Source organism: Sparus aurata, chromosome 18 (genome assembly GCF_900880675.1).
Source record: "Sparus aurata chromosome 18, fSpaAur1.1, whole genome shotgun sequence".
Classification (NCBI taxonomy): domain Eukaryota; kingdom Metazoa; phylum Chordata; class Actinopteri; order Spariformes; family Sparidae; genus Sparus; species Sparus aurata.
The window spans coordinates 8,228,506-8,246,391 of NC_044204.1; the positions used below are offsets into that span (position 1 = coordinate 8,228,506).

At 39.5% G+C, this 17,886-nt stretch overlaps 1 protein-coding gene and 1 long non-coding RNA gene across 4 annotated transcripts in view; one reads left to right on the top strand and one right to left on the bottom strand.

Annotated features, from left to right (window-relative positions):
- Positions 1–17,557, top strand: part of LOC115568539 (uncharacterized) — a 22,561-nt gene extending 5,004 nt beyond the window's left edge. Inside the window, exons 2-3 of the long non-coding RNA XR_003981421.1 lie at positions 14,321–14,619; positions 15,477–17,557. This is a non-coding gene — a long non-coding RNA (uncharacterized LOC115568539). The remainder of the gene's footprint in view (positions 1–14,320; positions 14,620–15,476) is intronic.
- Positions 1–17,886, bottom strand: part of LOC115568538 (storkhead-box protein 2-like) — a 60,622-nt gene that overhangs the window by 33,114 nt on the left and 9,622 nt on the right. Inside the window, exon 1 of one of the 3 annotated variants that reach the window (XM_030395882.1) lies at positions 1,173–1,334. The exons of the other annotated variants lie outside the window; for them this stretch is intronic. The gene's annotated coding sequence lies outside the window, so the exon portion shown is untranslated. Of the gene's footprint in view, positions 1–1,172; positions 1,335–17,886 lie in introns of those variants that run through there. 3 annotated transcript variants of the gene reach the window in all.

Consider the following 17,886-nt stretch of genomic DNA (forward strand, 5'->3'; position numbering starts at 1 on the left):
ATACCAACAGACTAATCTATTTTCTAATTAGCTTGAGGTGTACTAGCTTATACAGCATGGGCAAATGGCCAGGAAACACTACAAACACATTCAGTGGTTCAGCAAGATCAAAATGAACCTACACAATGATTAATTATTCTTGCTCAATGTTCTGGATCACTAATAGATGTTTTCCATTGCAAAAAACAATCGCAACACTATAACATACAGAGGAGCTACTCTAATTACGGCTTTGTTTGCACTGTTATGGATCAACAAGTTCTCCCGCAGCCATTTTCAAAGTTTTGATAACTATGTGCCAATTTATGGAGCAACATATGCTTAAGGGCAGAGGAAGACCCATGAACTTGTTTTAGGAATTGTTATTGGCCTCATAATGGTATTTAACAATAGAAATTCTGTGTGCACCATATTCACATGTTGGCACATAAGGAAAATCACCCTAAGTCCCCCAAGGTCTGATAAAGTAAGACTAAGAGCCCTTTTGTCATTCCTCACCTGGCAGATTTAATGCAGTGGCCCAGTAGGTTATACAATGTAGGCTATTGAAATTACTGAAATGGAAAGATTAAATATACACATGCATTTCATGACACGTTCAGGGGCCGCACAGAATGTTTCTGAGGCCACCGACTGGCCCATGGGCCGCACTTTGAGAACCACTGTGATAGAGAGACCATGAGAAAAAAACTGGCGGCAGAGGAAGGACAAAAGAGAGGAGCAGCTGTTTGAAGCAGAGTGGTGAGTGAATACAAAGAGGGAGAGATACTATGAAAGTGAGAGTAAGAGGGAGAATGATGAAACATTGATCATCCTCGTCTCTCTCACTGCAGTGGTAGTAAACAATCAGCCAGCCTCCTTTGTCCAAAGCACTAAACCACACCCCCTCCTTTTGTCATGCGCTCCCTCCTTCTCTCACCCGCTCTCTCACCCTCCATTTCGATCTCCTTCAATATCTCTAGCTTTTATAAACCTCCACTTTCACTCCTTTCTACAGTATGTCTGCATCTATCCTGCTTTTTACTTGTCTCCTTCTCTGTCCCTGTGCCTCTCTCTGTAGAGATGTGACCCTATGTTGCTAATGCTAACTAGCAACTGCTGCTAACAGGCTATCTAATGAAAGAGTGAGACCAACAGAGGACAGACAGACAGTGTGACAAGCAGACTCATACCTTTGTTGGTAGTAATCCACTTTCGTGATAAAAAAAAAAAAAGAATCCAGTGAAAAAGCCCAGGACAGCTTTTGATGGTAGCAAAGCTCCCTCGCTCCCTCTCTCTCACACACTAGTTCATCCTCTTCTTTCTCACACACATCTCTGCTCTCTGCTCCCCCCCCCCACTTACTCAACACACACACTCACACACTCACACACACACACTCAGCCCCCCCTCACTCTTTTCCCACTCACACACAAATGAGCATTCAGTCAAGAGCTACCCACAATTCCTTGCACCACACAAAGACAAGGGGGTGTGACCAATCACACACTGCCTCACTCTGCGCCCATGTTTTTTCCCCTCCCTCACTGTGTAAAGCCCACAGACATACAAACTTGTGGGCGGGCTGCCAAAAGGTTGTCATGACAACGCATCCCCAGTTGCTCTTCGTTGCTATCACTCATACATTCACACACACACTCATACAAAAAACACAGTTTCCACAGTCTTTTCCTTTTAAATATCTCTGTAGCATGTCTCTGCTCTGCTATAGACATCTCTTCTTCATGGTGTCCCTGCATGTGTGTCTGCACATGCTCTCCTGCTGGTGTTGCAGTACTGCAGCTGGGTTCTAGTGTGACCCAGTTAGAACATTAAGGCTGGATGTAGGACACACACACAAACAAACACACGCACACAGACACACAGCCAACAGAACATTCCAGAATTATTACTATGAAACAATGCTTATATAACAGAGCAGTTAGAGAATTATCAATTTAAGGTAGTCAAACGTATTATAATTATTATCAATGCTCACTGTACAGTTACACATTGATGACTCTGATGTTATTAAACACTGATCATACTACAAGTATATCATTTAGTATATAGGACAGTTGTATAGTGATTGTAGTGTAAATAGAGTACAGTAAAGCTACACCTTAGTGCAGGCCTATTCGACTGGAACCCTGTGGGCCAAATGCAGTCCTTTAATGACCTCAACTGGCCCTGTGATCACTTTTTTAGTACGCATATTAGCCCATTTATTAGGTGTGTCAGTGACTACGCACAAAAGAATAATCTTGTTGCATTTAAAAGGTACATTGTTTTGTTTCTGGTACTTTAGTATATACAACGTTTATTTTTCAATTGTGAACCAATAAAGAAAGTGGAGAAAAAAATTAAAAGTAAACTGTTTTACAACATTTAAATTCCAAGCTTTATAGGTCAAAAACATGTCTGGCCTATTGTCACCTAGTACTTTGCGGTCCTTAACGCATATGGTGTGAAGGGCCAGTATTAGCAGTTAAAGTAATGCTTTAATAACTATAGTAAGGCTAATAACTGGTAAATCAGTTGCCTGCACAATGCTGGGATCAGCTTGTCATGCTAATAGGTCATATATTAGTGTATTGATTTGTTTGTGTTTTTGAACGTGAATGTGTTGCAATGTATGTACAGTGAAGAATTATAAACCAATTACCAATATGTGGTACACATTTACAAAGGTTGATTTTCTGCTTCTTAAACAGAGGAAAGCTGGATAAAGTTATGATTTGCAATTCCAGAGCAACTATGCATACAGCAAATAAAGTAAAGATTACCACCCTTGAAGCAGGGTCTAAGTTCTTAGGGAAACTCATTGATTCTATTTGGTTCTGACTCCTGCTGGTATCATGATTTGAATCAGAATCTATTTTGCAATTCAAAGGCCATTTTCGATTTCAGTAAACACAAAAGCTGAGACTTTTTTCAGGACACTTAGTGAACTGTGTGCCAAACCATTTGCTCATGTTTTAAGTCCATTGAATTTCAATGAGAAGAATCACTGGCAGGAAAGCCATTTCTCAAATGGAAAAAAATGGAGACCATCTTGCGACATGCATGTTCTTGTTTCCACCCTGTAACTACTCAATAGTAATTACTCTATTTTTACGTCCGTAATCAGTACACATGGGTCAGACCACACCCATCTTCAAACTCAACCTTCATTTTGTTCTCAATTACACACCTTTGAAGTTTCTTGATAGCTTGAATCATCCTTCATACAAACCGGTAAAACCAACAAAGAAGAGGAGGACAATCTAAAATCAGTTGGCTTGACTGTAAATTCTTCTGCAAAGAAGAAAGCTTGCCTCATCATTTAGATAAAGCCCCCACAAAGAGTGCCAGGCCTTGAAGGCGGTTTTTGTCATGGCCAAGCCGTGTCATTACATTGTCATGTGATGCACTGGGGACTTTTTCCCAAAAGCTAACATTATGAAAGACGCATGTGTAAAATGGTCATAAAAGCATCACACCTGGAAATGACTAATTTTACTGTCAGAATTTGAGCAATTCAGTCAAATACAACTTGGAGAGTCTATATGAGCCATCTGGTTACATTTTATCCCTATCCAAGTTAGCTCGCCAAAGCGGAAGTTAGCTGACTCAGTCAAGTCACTTCAAAGGTAGGGGTGATGCCACTTTTTTCCAGATTCCTGCTGGTCAATCTGATTGAATTATAATTTGGTGGTCATGGTGTCCCTAAAATAAACTATGACTCAACTGTGGAGAATCTAACTTACTTTAGGGGGTATAACACGCCTATATTCACAAAGTGTAAACATCTTTATTGTCCTTGGGGGGTACCGACCGCTGTGAACGGACCGAACCGGCCCACCGGTGGGCCTACAGGTGACATATGTTTGAGAAGGCCATATATAGGTCTACTGTATATTTCAATAGCATTATAATACAAAACACACAAATGCTATAATTCCCAGGTGCAGAACATTTTGTCTTTTCCTTCCCCCGTTTCTTGCCCCAATGGTGTGCATGGTGAGCTTGCGGTCAGTGCTTTAAGTGAGCCGGTACTGACAGATAAAACCCCACATTTCACACATAAAAATTAGGTAACTGCCTTAACTCTAGATGACTCGTTGCGGCTCCAACCTGTCAACATAGATAGAGAAATAAAAACCAAGAGGCTCTATGATGCACACAGGTCGGCAGTGTGTCCCAGGCATGATAGGTCAAACAAAGCATGACTACATTAGCAGCACCTTGTTGACATCACGCCCACTGTAAATTTGCTAAATATTAACAGATTGGAAATCTTTAATCTTGCATCAAACTAAGGATCTGTAAATACAGAAGTTTATTGCTATCAGTATGATTTATAACTCTGTCACATGAATGTATGGATGTGTGTGTGTGTGTGTGTGTGTGTGTGTGTGTGTGTGTGTGTGTGTGTGTGTTATAGAAAGGGACAGAGAAATGGACAGAAATAGCCTCAGCCGCTGCAGGCCCAGGACGGATGGGGGCCGGCCCTTCCAAACCAGGCCAGGGCTTTGGACAATCTGATTGGTCAAAATGCAATGAGGGAACAGAGTGCATGTGAAAAGAGAGAGAATGTCAATTGTGAAAATGCATGCCTGTGAGGGAGAGAGAAACAAAGAAAGAGCCAGTTGGATCGAGGAAAAGCCTTTATGTGCATGTATGTGTGTGTCTGTGTTATATCATTTGGAGCAATAGGGAGGAGACTAGTGGAAGTGAAGCTAGAAGTAAAAAGGAACTAATTTAGAACAGAGCAAAAGACAAATTTCAATTCTACTGAATGAACTCCAGATATATTCCTATGCAATTCATTGACACATTTAGATAAAGTCAATACAACTAAACTGCATACATTAAAAAAGCTGTAGCTGCACTGAGTCACATCAATAAAGAAGATAATTTTAGAAATGGGGAAAGAAGGTCCATGGCTAATGCCCACTTTCCTAATTTTTTCACTTGACAGGTCAAGCAATCGCAATTGGGTGATAGAAGCACGACCTCAAAAAGAATTTAATTCTTAAAACACTTAAAGATGTCAGTAAATTGCAGGAAAACAAAGCAGTAAAATAACAGATAGGGAGAACCAAAACCTATAGAGCTACACACTGATTTTAATGTTGTTTAGTTTAGTAGTATAGTGTTGTGCCTTTTGCTAAAATCTGTATTTCTCAAAGATATTGAGCTAAAATTTTAATTTGTGTGGCATCCATTGTGATTCTCAAAATATTCTGCTAAAAATAGCATTGCAATATAGTACAAAGCTGTAGTGTATTAAATAGCCAACAGTGTAAGTTTGTGTGTGTCAGTGTGGCGACAGAATGACAGAGCGAAAGGAGAGCAATGTGACTATGAAAAAAACTAAAATGTAATTTCTTAAGCAGAGAAAAATAGCAGATTAAATGACTTAACGTGACTTAAGTGATTTAACTCACAGCAAAACTGTAGCCTACATATAGAGGACACAGGTCAGGTGTAGTTCTCTATCATCTTTTCTATTAAATAATGATAATATATATGACTGTTTTGCATTTAAATTATTTGGAAGAGTTTGATCAGTTGTGTAGCCAAGAAGGATTTCTTTGGTGATCTTGATTAGCATTGCCACTACTTCTGTATTGTGATAAGTGTCTGAATGACTTACTGTGCTGTTCCGATGCTGTGTTCAAAGCTGAGGTATAAAGAAGAAGCCATTTAGATTTCAACATAACCATAACTTACAAAATTAATTATAGCTGCCATATATATATATATATATATATATATATATATATATATATATATATACATATATGCTGACTAATTAAGTTATCAAGTCTAAACCTACTTCATTGTCAATAAACAGAACTGAATGATTTACTATCTAAGCACTACTCATTTAACCATCACACATTTAACTTAGCATTAACTGCACATAGGCTAACAAAGCGCAGTGAAAAATTTAATTACAAGTAAAAGCATATGACCCAATTTAACCCAACACAATTTCGAGGAATGTGCCTAAGTGCAGCAAAGAGAATGTAGAGAAGGTAGACTTAATCCAAAATCAGGGACAGCTAGATAGTTTCCAATGTAGACTCATTTATGATTCTAAAAAAAGCCATAATCTGCTAACACCACCCTACAGATTCCACAATTCCTGTGCAGTTTCAATATAAACCTCCCTATTATAAAAAACTTGTCACTACGCCTATGTGGTATGAGAACCTAGTCCTATTAGATCAGACATTTCACAACATAATTATGACTGTAACTACTCTCCATTTACTGATTAGACAGACATTTGCAGCAGCAGATAGCTATTGGGTGTGTGCAGATGACATTATTAAACATTCTTCCACCTTGGTGGATTGGTCTCTGGACACTGGTAGGACTGAAGTTGCCTACACAAGTAGTGTATGAGGGGGTAAGAGCTCTAATTAGAGTTGGTGAATTTCCAGACAAAATCCACTGATTCAAGAGGGGGTACAGTCCAGATCCAAGGGTATATGCAGCCCAGAAGAATCCCTAAGGATTTTAAACCAAGAAATGAAACCAACAGCGGTTCATCAACAATACTGACTGGAACTATATTGCAAGTACAGTTGCAGGAAACCAGTAGAACAGCGTGGCAAAATCGTCAAGCCTTAGATTGGATGTTAGCTGAGAGGGTAGGAGTATGTCATATGTTTGGGAACAAGGCTGTACTTATACTCCCAAAAACACTGCACCTGGTGGAACATTATTTGTAGCCAAGACAGGAATTTAAGATAATTTGGGGAAGGAGGAATGGTCATGGGATTGGTTAACCAGGACACTGAGGAGCCTTATTGGCTAAAATGGGAATAACTACACTGGCAGTTCTAATTATAATCTCTCTGTTAGTTTGTTGCATCATACCTATTCTGAGAGATGTTCTTACAAAGGCCTTTGTTCAGCAAATAAACTTTATGGCAACTACAAGGATAGTGGAGGATCAACTTGGATGATAGTCGAACAACAAGGGTTGTTTCCTATTCCTGGTTACTTGAAGGGCATGGACTATATTCAATGGGATCAGAGGAATCAGAAGAAGTGGCAACTGTGAGTAGGACTGATGAACTGAACTCTTAACTTACTCAATTGCCACACATGAGAACAGTGTATGAGACTGCCAATGACTTCTACACTCTTTGTACATGTATTTTGTTTAATATTACAGTGGGCCATAGTTTACATAAATATTTGTATTTAATTTGTAACTCTTTTAGCATTTATATTGATAAAGCTAAAGCTCTGATAATCCTAATAGCCATGTCACATAAATTTTTGGTTTGTGATGGTTATTCTGATGTCATAATTAATAATTTAAGTAGAGAATTTTGGTTTAATCAAATGTATATTTTTGATCTGATATACTCTTTATCTATATTTCTGACGTGTTTTTTTTTGTTTTAAACTCAGCTTTCAAAACCACCTGTTTCCGCCCTCTTCCTCCAATACTAGTTTTAATGTTTGGCAAGACAAGGGTCTAATTAATATCAAAGATCTCGATAAAAAAGGGGATCTTCACTGAAACTTTCCGCTAGGTTTGACCTCCGCGATTAATTTTTTTTTTTCAGTTTTCCTCAAACTAGACACTTCATTTAATTTAAATATCCCCACTGCCCTAATCACTCTCACTCACTTTTTGCTTTGTATCCAGTTTAAAAACACTCTATTTTGATAATGACCCCACTGACTCCCTTAAGTCTGACCCAGCAGCTCATCTGAAACAGACCTGGGAACAAGAAATTAGAACGTCCATATTAGATACCCAGTGGGATCAGATCCTCAACTTAGTCCACTTCTCCCCTATGTGTGCTAGGCATGGTTTAATACAACCATACAAGTTCTTTATAAAGTACATTATACAAATGCCCGACTAGAAAGGATCTATCCAGGTCACGGCAACACTTGTAATAGATGCCAACTATCACCTGCAAACCAAACCCATATGTTCTGTTCCTGCCCAGTCATAACAGCTTTCTGGCAGTAAATATTCAACACGCTTGGGACAGTTTTAGGTGTAAATCTCACTCCTGAATCTCTCACAGCCCTTGACTTGAATCCTTTATTTATTCAGGGAGGGTCGATTGAGAGCAAACTCTCTTTTCTAATGAAGCTTCCAATGAGTACAAAATACATAAATACAGATACACAATATGCTCATAAATCACAATTACATTCAGACCGCAGAACATTTAACAATAGGCATTTGAAACTATCTAAAGAAATAAGTTAATTTAGTTCAAGAGCACGCTGTAAGTCATTCCAGGGCGTAGACCTGAAAAGCTGTCTTCCCAAATTCGGTCCTTACATTGGGAATGTTTAAAATAAAGGACTCTTGTGAACGAGTATGCAAGTTGCAAGTTCTAGAAATCAAACTGGTGAGATAGTCAGGTAAAACATGCAGCATGGCCTTGTAGATAAAAATCATGCAGTGCTGTGCCCTCCTTACAGATAAAGATGGCCATCCAACTTTGTCATAAAGAACACAGTGATGAGTTCTAAACTCATGACCTTTAATAAAATGAAGTGCAGATAATATACTGCATCAAGGGGCTTCAAAATTGAGACAGCAGCATGCATGTAGATGATATCCACATAATCTAAAACAGGTAAAAGAGTGACCTGAACAAGTTGTTTTCTACAATTTAAAGTAAAACAAGCTCTGTTACGATAAAATAATGATAATTTACTCTTTAGTTTTTTAATTAGTTCAGAGATATGAATATTAAAATACAGCTTATCATCTATCCAGATGCCCAGATGTTTGTAATTGGAAACCCTTTAAATAGGAGTCCCAGTCAATGTAAAGATACTACTGTCTATCCGAAATCTGACAATCTTGTGAATAACATGCATTTTGTCTTTTGGGGATTTAGTAGTAATTTGAAGTCAGTCAGAGCTTGCTCTATAATATGAAAATCAGACTGTAGGTTTTTAAGAACTAGATCAGCAGAGAGGGGGTGACTGAATAGATGATAGTGTCATCAGCATACTGATGAACTGTACTCTACTTGCAATTCCAATACTAAAATCATTAATATATATGGTAAATAAAAAAGGGCCTAAGATGGATCCTTGAGAAACCCCTTTTAATGCACTTAAAAAGTTTGACTGATAACCATCAGCTTGTACAGCTTGAAATCTGTCTGATAGATCATTTTTGAATCAGTTTTTGAACTGGATTCCCTGTCAGAACCAATGGTTTCAAGGCACTTTAAAAGTAATGAGTGGTCCATTCTATCAAATGCCTTAGAATTGTCAACAAAAATAGCAGCATTGACCAGTTTATTATCTAAAGCATTGACAATATTGTTGACAACTTTAGTTGTTGCAGATCTGTAGCCAGACTGATGAAGATTTAATGTTAAAAGTAGACAAAAACATTTTCAATTGACTGTTAACAAGCAGTTTTCCACACAGTTGGAATAATTCCAGTTATTAAGGTTAAATTAAATCTATGCGTCAAAGCATCAGTTATAACAGGAGCAGGTAGTAATAAAAGATGTGGATCCAACTGATCAGCACCGGTAGACTTTTTAGGACCAATGCCACAAAAGCAAATACTTTGTGACCAGAGAAGGGCCTAAACAAGAAACTACAGGTCTTAGAGCTAACTGAGATGGTAGGAGCATCACAAACTGAGTCATTAGCTGATAAACCCGAATTCTCAAAGATATTGCCTGCAGCAACAAAGTGCTTGTTGAAGGCATCACACTGTTCTGTTTGTCAGAAATTGTTGAAGAGTCACTGGTTACTTGGTTTGGTAATATTGAAGTGTGACAATTAGATGAGGTCTTAACAGTCTTCCAAAATTTTGCTGGATTTCCACTACATTTGGATAGGGAAGACAGATGATAAGATGCTTTGGCCTTTCGAATCGTGGCGAGACACTTGCCACACGCTTTATGATTAGCACCTCTTTATGTTAATTTGACAGCAATTTAACACGTGGGTGATCTTTCTCAGATCAGATCAGTCCTTAATTATTGCCCCCTAATTGGAGTAGGTGAAGTTTAAAACAACGTTCAGACAACCATATTTATACTCTGAACGACAGTCTCTCCCTATAGTTTTAATTTTCAATCATGCCAACTGTGTTGACATACAGCATGAGTCCCAACTTAACATCCTTTCGTTTGATTCTTATCTTCAGCCATTATAAAATAGCACAACTGGTTTCGTAATGACATTACATTTTGAAAATGATATTACAGTAGATTCACTGTGAGAAGCCGGGCAAGCATCTCACCCACTCACACTCATCAATGTCAAAATAAGAGATGCAGTCCATGAGAGAACAGAAATTAGTCTCCTTCCTTACTATCATAACATTTTCTTTTTCCCTCTGCCAAACCTTACACATGCATTGAGGCTGTTTCTGTAGATGTCCTGTCATGTCTGGAAATAAATTGAGGTGCGCAAAAGTCACCCTTGTGTGAATGACCAAAAGCTATCACTACCAGAAAGAGGCCAACAAAGTTACATAGGCAAGGTTAGTATCAGTTAAATTGCACTCTGAAAATGTTTTAAAAAATTGTCAACAGTTTTATTCTACTGCATGTTACGATAAGTTTCCATATCTGCTGACTATTCATGTTTTGTTGCCTGAAAAGGTACAACAGTGACTACATCAGTTCTTGTCCGGTGAAATATTTTCTAAATAAATAAATATAAAGCATAAAAAATGATTTAAAAACATTAAAATTCATGGGATCTTGTACAATCCTATAGCTGTACCATAATCCTAATTTTCGTATTTCTCTGTGCATGTATTCAAGGCTTCACCCATTACCATTTTTTTCACTGTATTGGGCAAAAATTTGTGCTGAACATTTGAGAATCCTGAAGAATGCGACTTGGTCACCTAAAAAAGCGTTTCAGAATGGTTACTGGAATCATATTACTTGATTGGTATTTTAACCCAAATGAAAATGTTTGGCCAAAAGTCACTAGTTTTCACTGGCTAGGTAACAAACTTTATTATTTGTGGTATGAATATAGTTCTGTCACATCACACATCTCACTAAAGACAGCTTGGGAGCAATACACTTAAAAATCCACAAACCTTGCTGTCTTTTTTTATGCATTCTTCAGCCTTCCCTTCAACCAGAGCAAGGACCTGACTGTTTTCTTTTTTTTCCTCTCAGATTTGTTAGTTACAGGTAGCGAATGCTGATTAAATGAAAGACTGATGGCAGCTACTTATCAATGGCACTTGACGCACAGACCTTGCTTATTGTTGAACACATAATGACCTTAATTGAGCTCTTTTGAACATAATGTAAATTTCTTCTGAAAGACCAATGGGACAAACCAAGAAGCTTATCTTATTTCAGTTTCCTCTGTTTATGTCAGAAAATACATGCATTGTCTCCAGGCAGTCAGCAGGAATCAGTTGTTGTTAGTCTTTTTTGTAAATATCTTGACAGGATTGAGTCACTGTAGTGGACACAGCTGTGGCAGTTTCTTTTCAGTGTGTGTTATGCTGTCGTATAAGATCCGTTGTGACCCTGAGTCATTTTTTTTAATTTGAGGATGATTGTCATTTTGTTATTCTGTTCACACCCCTTGCCTGAACCATTACATCAGCAGATTCCATTTCATAGCAACTCAAGCGTCTCAGCTGAAAAAACATGGCACCTCCAAAGTGCTCATAAGAGCGCCCAGCATAGGGCGGTACTCTGAACCAAGATTAGAGAGTTAGCAAGGTATGTTGAGCCTAAAGCCACAGTTTTCTGTGTCACAAAGGAAACTCTCTTTTAACCTAGTTAGATTACCTTGGTAACTTATGCTGCAAACCACATCCATGTCTTGTACACATGTGCAAAGTGCAATGCACTCAATTGGCAGTGATAAAAAGTATAAAATCCTCATCCAGTGGATATATGATCATAAAAGCCAAAGAGTAGAAAATACAAATTCCCATAACCATGGTAAGAAGAAGGGGGGTGTCCAAATGAGATCTCTCTCTCAGATTTGAGGAATTTGTCTGCATTTCCTAAGATTCTATGATATTTATGAATAAAAATTTGTAAATTTAGAGCTAAGTTCAGTGCTGCCAACTTTTTAGTTTAATTGGAGGCAAGATTTGATGTAAGTGAAGTCAGGGTCATCACTCCTCAACCCCTTAACCATTGCAATCATTGTTAGTCCAGGTGACACGTGATAAAAGCATGAAACTGGACTCAACTCAGAGCTGTACAGTTTGGGGCCCTGGACCTTTTCAGATATGAAGCCATAGCAAAAATGCTATGTGGCAGACATTTTTTACTTTCTGCCATGATTGAATTATGTATTTCGCATCATATCTCCTGAACCTAACATGGTAACACAATAAAAGGTGATGTCTACCCCTATGGTTTCATGGTCAAGGATACAATGACACCATATACAACATCATATATTATTTAGGTATACAGTTACTGGTGAATTCAGTTACGTTGGGAGAAAGCAACTACAGACCTTCTTGTGATAGGAACATACCAACTATGATGCCCATTAACATGTAGACCCTGGAGTACTTAGTAATTATTTACTACATTGTAACATTGACTACTCATTACGCTATCACATTTATAAAATCTATTCACAGACAGACAGACATGCCATACCTGGCATAGGATACCCAGTCATGCTGCCATGTAATCACAGTATCCTAGAACCTTGCACAGACTTTATATTATCATGTCCGTAGTACGCATTTTGCGTAGAACTTTTTGTTAACTAACCCCCCACTTGTGTCATACAGATCCGGTTCTGGCTAGAAGCAATATTTTTTAAACCCAGCTGTCTACAGAATGCGTCGCGATGAGTTAATGTATCGATTTGTGGCTATGAAGGACTAACAGATATGTATCCAAAATATGATGAGGGTCACTGCAACTGGTTCAGCTTTACAGGTACTCGAGCTGAGCCAAACCTTGAGCCTGTGGCATTGCTCTCTTCTCTAGCTCCTTTAAGGTACCTACCTCTATCCTGGTGCTGTGTTAGATAGCGTCAGCAGGTCTTTTTAATAGGCAACCCCTCTCTCACTGTCTCGTTGATTTAGGTCCATGACATCTTTGGGGGGCTTAAAAGTAGAACCAGTGGCCTGATACAACCACCACTGTCCTCAACTCAATGATGTTTATCAAAACAAATTAAACTCTGTTTTAACTTACCATTCATAGTTGTTACATGTAAGCCTGCAGCCAACAGATTTGGTTGTTCAGTAATAGTAATTTTGTTGAGAAAGTTGGAAAGAGGAGGAGAGCTGGTAGCTAACCTGTCTTGGACCTAAAGCTGTTTGTCCTTTGGGATAATGTCTGGTCACAGGAAAATAAAGTTGATGAGGTGCTCTTTGTTATGCCAGGCACAAAGGGGCACTTATTTAGTACACCAAATATTGTCATTCAATTATCATATTCATTATATAAACAATTTATTATACTGTAAAGACTTGGCATTACGGTTACGAAACTGTTTTATAACTTCAATTTACATGTTTGAGGCCATTACAAGGTTTATTACGCATGTCTCACTGTATCATTGACACTGCAAGATATTGTGTAGTCAGTACATCATGAAATTCTTGCTCCAGGAAAAACAAAGAGCAGCTCTGGCTTCTACACCCATGAAGAAACAACCAGGCCTGCAGAGCTGGAAGACGCTGCTGTATCAAGTATTGGACCAAGTGACAGTGACAAGAAAGTCTTCGGTGGTTGAAGATTTCACTTATTTGTACTTTGTGAACCGTGTGCCCTGTGAAAATCATGTTTAATTCATTTCTCTGTAGTCAATTTTTCCACAATGTGACAATACATAATCACATGATGTTCATTACTTTCTACCTGATAGAGGGCAGATGGGACTGTGACTTATGTATTATGAGTACTGACATCACCTGAGTGAAATAATGAATAACTCCTGTCTGTAATGTTAAAATTAAAGATCCTATTAATCATATCCTACCTGTACAGAGGTTGTTTACAAAAAAAGCTCAAGCGGGGGTATTGCAATATATTTTTCAGTACATTAATACATAGTAGTAATTCTTTCAGTCAATTTTAACAACTTGCAATAATGAATTTGCATTGAAACTAATTATTTAATTAATATAAATGGTGTTAAGGGTGTCATGACTGGGACTTTTGGTGTGGTGTTTTTTGTACCTATTTTTTCTTTTTCTACTTCGTTTCCAGGGGAGCTCTGCAGAGGCTGGGCATGGCTTCCCTGACTTCAGGAGCTGCCTCCTCTCTCACACCTGCACTTACTTGTATCATTCTCAGTGAATTTTTGCCTGCATTTATTTTTGCTCTTTCTCTGTTCTAACCATGGTTCTCCTCAACCTCTGCAGTGTTGGTTTACCTCTGAGCCCTAGCTCCAAAAGCCAGCCCGCACCTCTGCCACCAGCCTTGACTCCACCTTGGACCTTCCGTGCCTCATTCCACCAGCGTCTCCTCTCAGGCCACAACCGCCATCCTGGTAAGCCTAGCTACCACAGCAGCTGACCCACAGCCTGAGCCTACACCTGTGTTACACCTCTCTCCTCCTCCTGTGTCCCCACTGAACCGTTGCCAACTCCACTGTGACCCCTGCGACTCCACCTGCTACCACAGCTCGAGCCTGTGACTACTACCTCTGCACTCCACTTGAGTATGTTTATTAAGTTCCTTTAAACCTTTCCCCACTCTGGTTGCCTGATTTTGGCTCCTGCTACAAACACCTACAAATTTTTGCAAAAGGTTTGATCTAGGACTTGAGGGCGGCAAATGCTGCCCCTTATTCGGCTGAAGAAGGTGGCTTGAAATTACAAATAGGTCCTATAATGATTACTACTAACAATATCCCTGCTAGCCTTGACCATCACTGGCATGCTTTCAGAAAAACAGCTCCACAGAGGATGCCACATTCAATAAGGGGTTTGTCGATATCACTTTTTCACGTCTGATACTGACAGGACAACATTGAGTATCTGCCGATACCGATATCACTGACACAGCCTTTCTCCCTTTCTTAAAAAGCTAAATTACAGATAATACATCTGTCTGGAAACACTTTGATAAACTTAGCCATTTAAAAACATGCTTATAATGTAGAACAAATAGTCTACCTCTCTAAAGGAAGAAATACATGGACGACATTTTAGAATCAGTTTTGCAGCAGTGCTGCTTCTTTTTATTTCGAAAAACAAAACTTTTAGCATTTTTCCACACAGTACTATCGAAGAATCACCGCTAAAAAAGTGGTTCCTATAATTCAGTTACAAACACGTTTCATTTACTAAAACTTAACAATAAAAGCCTACCGTTATTTATTCATATAAAAGCTTTAATTCTAAAGCAGCGTTACAAGAACAGTTCTGTTTTCACCAGCAGTAACTGAAGCCTCAAAACAGTAAAACACAGCAGATGTCTGAAAGTACAAACAGGACGAGAGAAACTAAAGAGATTCAGTTAGAAGCTACCAAAGAGAGCTGAAGACTCTGACTTTTAAAAATGTCTTTCTCTCAGGTTTCCTGCACAGACATGAGTTCAGTATCAATTAGAGGGGGAGACAGGGGCTTGTTGTGAATTGCCTGCAGTCGTGAGTCATCAGCCAGCCCAGCCCAGCCCGACTTGGCCCTACTCCGGAGCAGGTCCACCGCCGGCACAGCTCAGCTCAACTCGGTGGAGTAAAACTGGTGATGGGAAAAAAAATTGCTGCGGCTCAGTTTGACTTTTAGCAAGTTCCATTTGCTTTGCATAAATTGCACTCAGCTGTTTTGCTTTTTTCATCTGTTCGCTTAAAGGTGTTCCATACAGCTGCCATGATGGGAGTCCCACTCAAGCTCGGATCGATACCAATACTGAATATCGGATCGACGCATCCCTTATATTTACTGCCCTCAACCTCACACACCTAGATCAATCCTGCATTGCGTTATCTACTTCTCAATGTCAACTAAATTAAGGAGCTGATTGTTTATTTTAGAAAGAAGGACACAAAGACACATACCCGTGTCTACACTGGCAAAGCTAAGGTGGCGCAAATAAATAGCTTTAGGTTCCTTGAAATTACCATCACTGTGATCGTATCTTGGGCATCACATACCACCCTGGTTCCAAAAGCACAGAAAAGCCTCTACGTCCTAAGAAAACTTAAGGCTAAATTCTGGGGCCAAATTCAGTAATAGAAATTATTCTGACTGGAAACATCACAAACTGGCATTGATCGTGCATGGCCAAGGACAGAAAGACTCTGCAGCGGGTGATTAAATCTGCCCAGAGCATCACTGGTAACCATCTAATGCATATTAGGGGGGTGAGGTGTCTGCACAGAGCCTAAAGGATACTAAAAGACAACACCAGCCCGAGCCACAGTCTGTTCACCCAGCTGCCATCTGGAAAAACAAATATAAGATGGAGAATCATCAAAAACATAGAGAATCAATACAAAAATACAAAACAAATGCATGGAGTGGAGTGTGGAAAGATACACTGAGGAGTCTCACAGCCTTGTGAATGAAGCTGCTCTGTAGTCTGGTGGCAACATATACCTCTGTATCTTTGCCAGATTGCAGCAGGGTGAACAGGCTGGGTTGGGATTGTCTTTTAGTATCCTTTGGGCTCAGTGGAGACAGCTCACTTCAGCCATGGCACTGATGCTCTGTAGATATATACTTGTATTTGTATTTGTACTTGTACCGCTGCCATGATGACCTAATCTGTCTATCTATCTAGACTGGTACCAATGATGTTCTGGGCAGATTTGATCACCCACTGCAGAGCTTTCCTGCTCTTGCTCAGCTCAGTTTCCACTTCCTGTTGTGTGCATTGGTTAAAGTCTTTCTCCTCCGGTGAGCCTGGTGTTTCTGTGGCAGCCTCTCTCAACAGTGAAGCTGCGCTCACTGAGTCTGTACATGGTTTGTGTTCAGTCTCAGTGGTCAGGTAAACTGCCACTGAGTGTTCTCCGTTTGGACCAAATAGCATTCCAATTTGTTCTGTCTTTTTGTTGACTATGTCCATACTTTGGTATATTTTAATGTTATTTCTGTCTGGGCGTTCTGTTTGCGTTTGTGAACAGAGTCTGAGAACCAGCTGGCTGAGGGGGATTGTCTTCATGGTCTCTCTCTGTATGCAACAGCCTTTTTGTGGCGTATGTCAGGGTCACTCTCTTTAAGATGATCATACATTTCATTTTTATTAAGAGTGGGTATTGTCCTAATTCTGCTCTGCATGCATTATTTGCAGTTTTCTACTTGTTTCTGATCTTCAAAGGAAAGTTTTTTCTCCTTCAGATGTTAGTGGACAGCAGAGTCTTGACCTGAGGAGTTGGCCCTCCTGCGTTGTACCATTTGTTTGTGGAGAGGTTGTTTTGTCTCCCCAATGTACAAATTTGTGCATTTCTGGTATGGCTGGACGATTAATCGAATCTTGATCGCGATTTCGATTTTGGCTTCTCAGGATCATGAAAACACTGTAATCAAAGAAAAACGATTAATGTGCCGCCGAGCGTCGTGTATGCAAATTACTGCGCTGTAAAAGCACAGTGAACGCACCTGTGTCGCCTGCAGCTGCAGCAGTGAGTGTGTGGATCAATTGTGGAACGAGCGATTGACAACATGGCAGAAAAGCAGCCTCAGCCTTTAGTTGAAAAGAAAGGTAGGACAACTACGGTCATTTGGCGACATTTTGGCTTCAAATCGTCGGACGTGGAGCAGAAGGAGATTGTTTGCAAAGTTTGTCACACCATCGTGTCTGCACCCCAGGGCAACACGACAAACTAATTTAACCATAAAGTGGTCTATGACAAAGTACTGAAGGAGCAAAAGACCCAAAAAAGTGCAAGAGTGTCAACTTCAGCCACAGCCACCGCCACCGCAACACAATCCTCCATTGAGGACAATCTTTACCGTGCCGCTCCATATCCCACCGGCTCCCG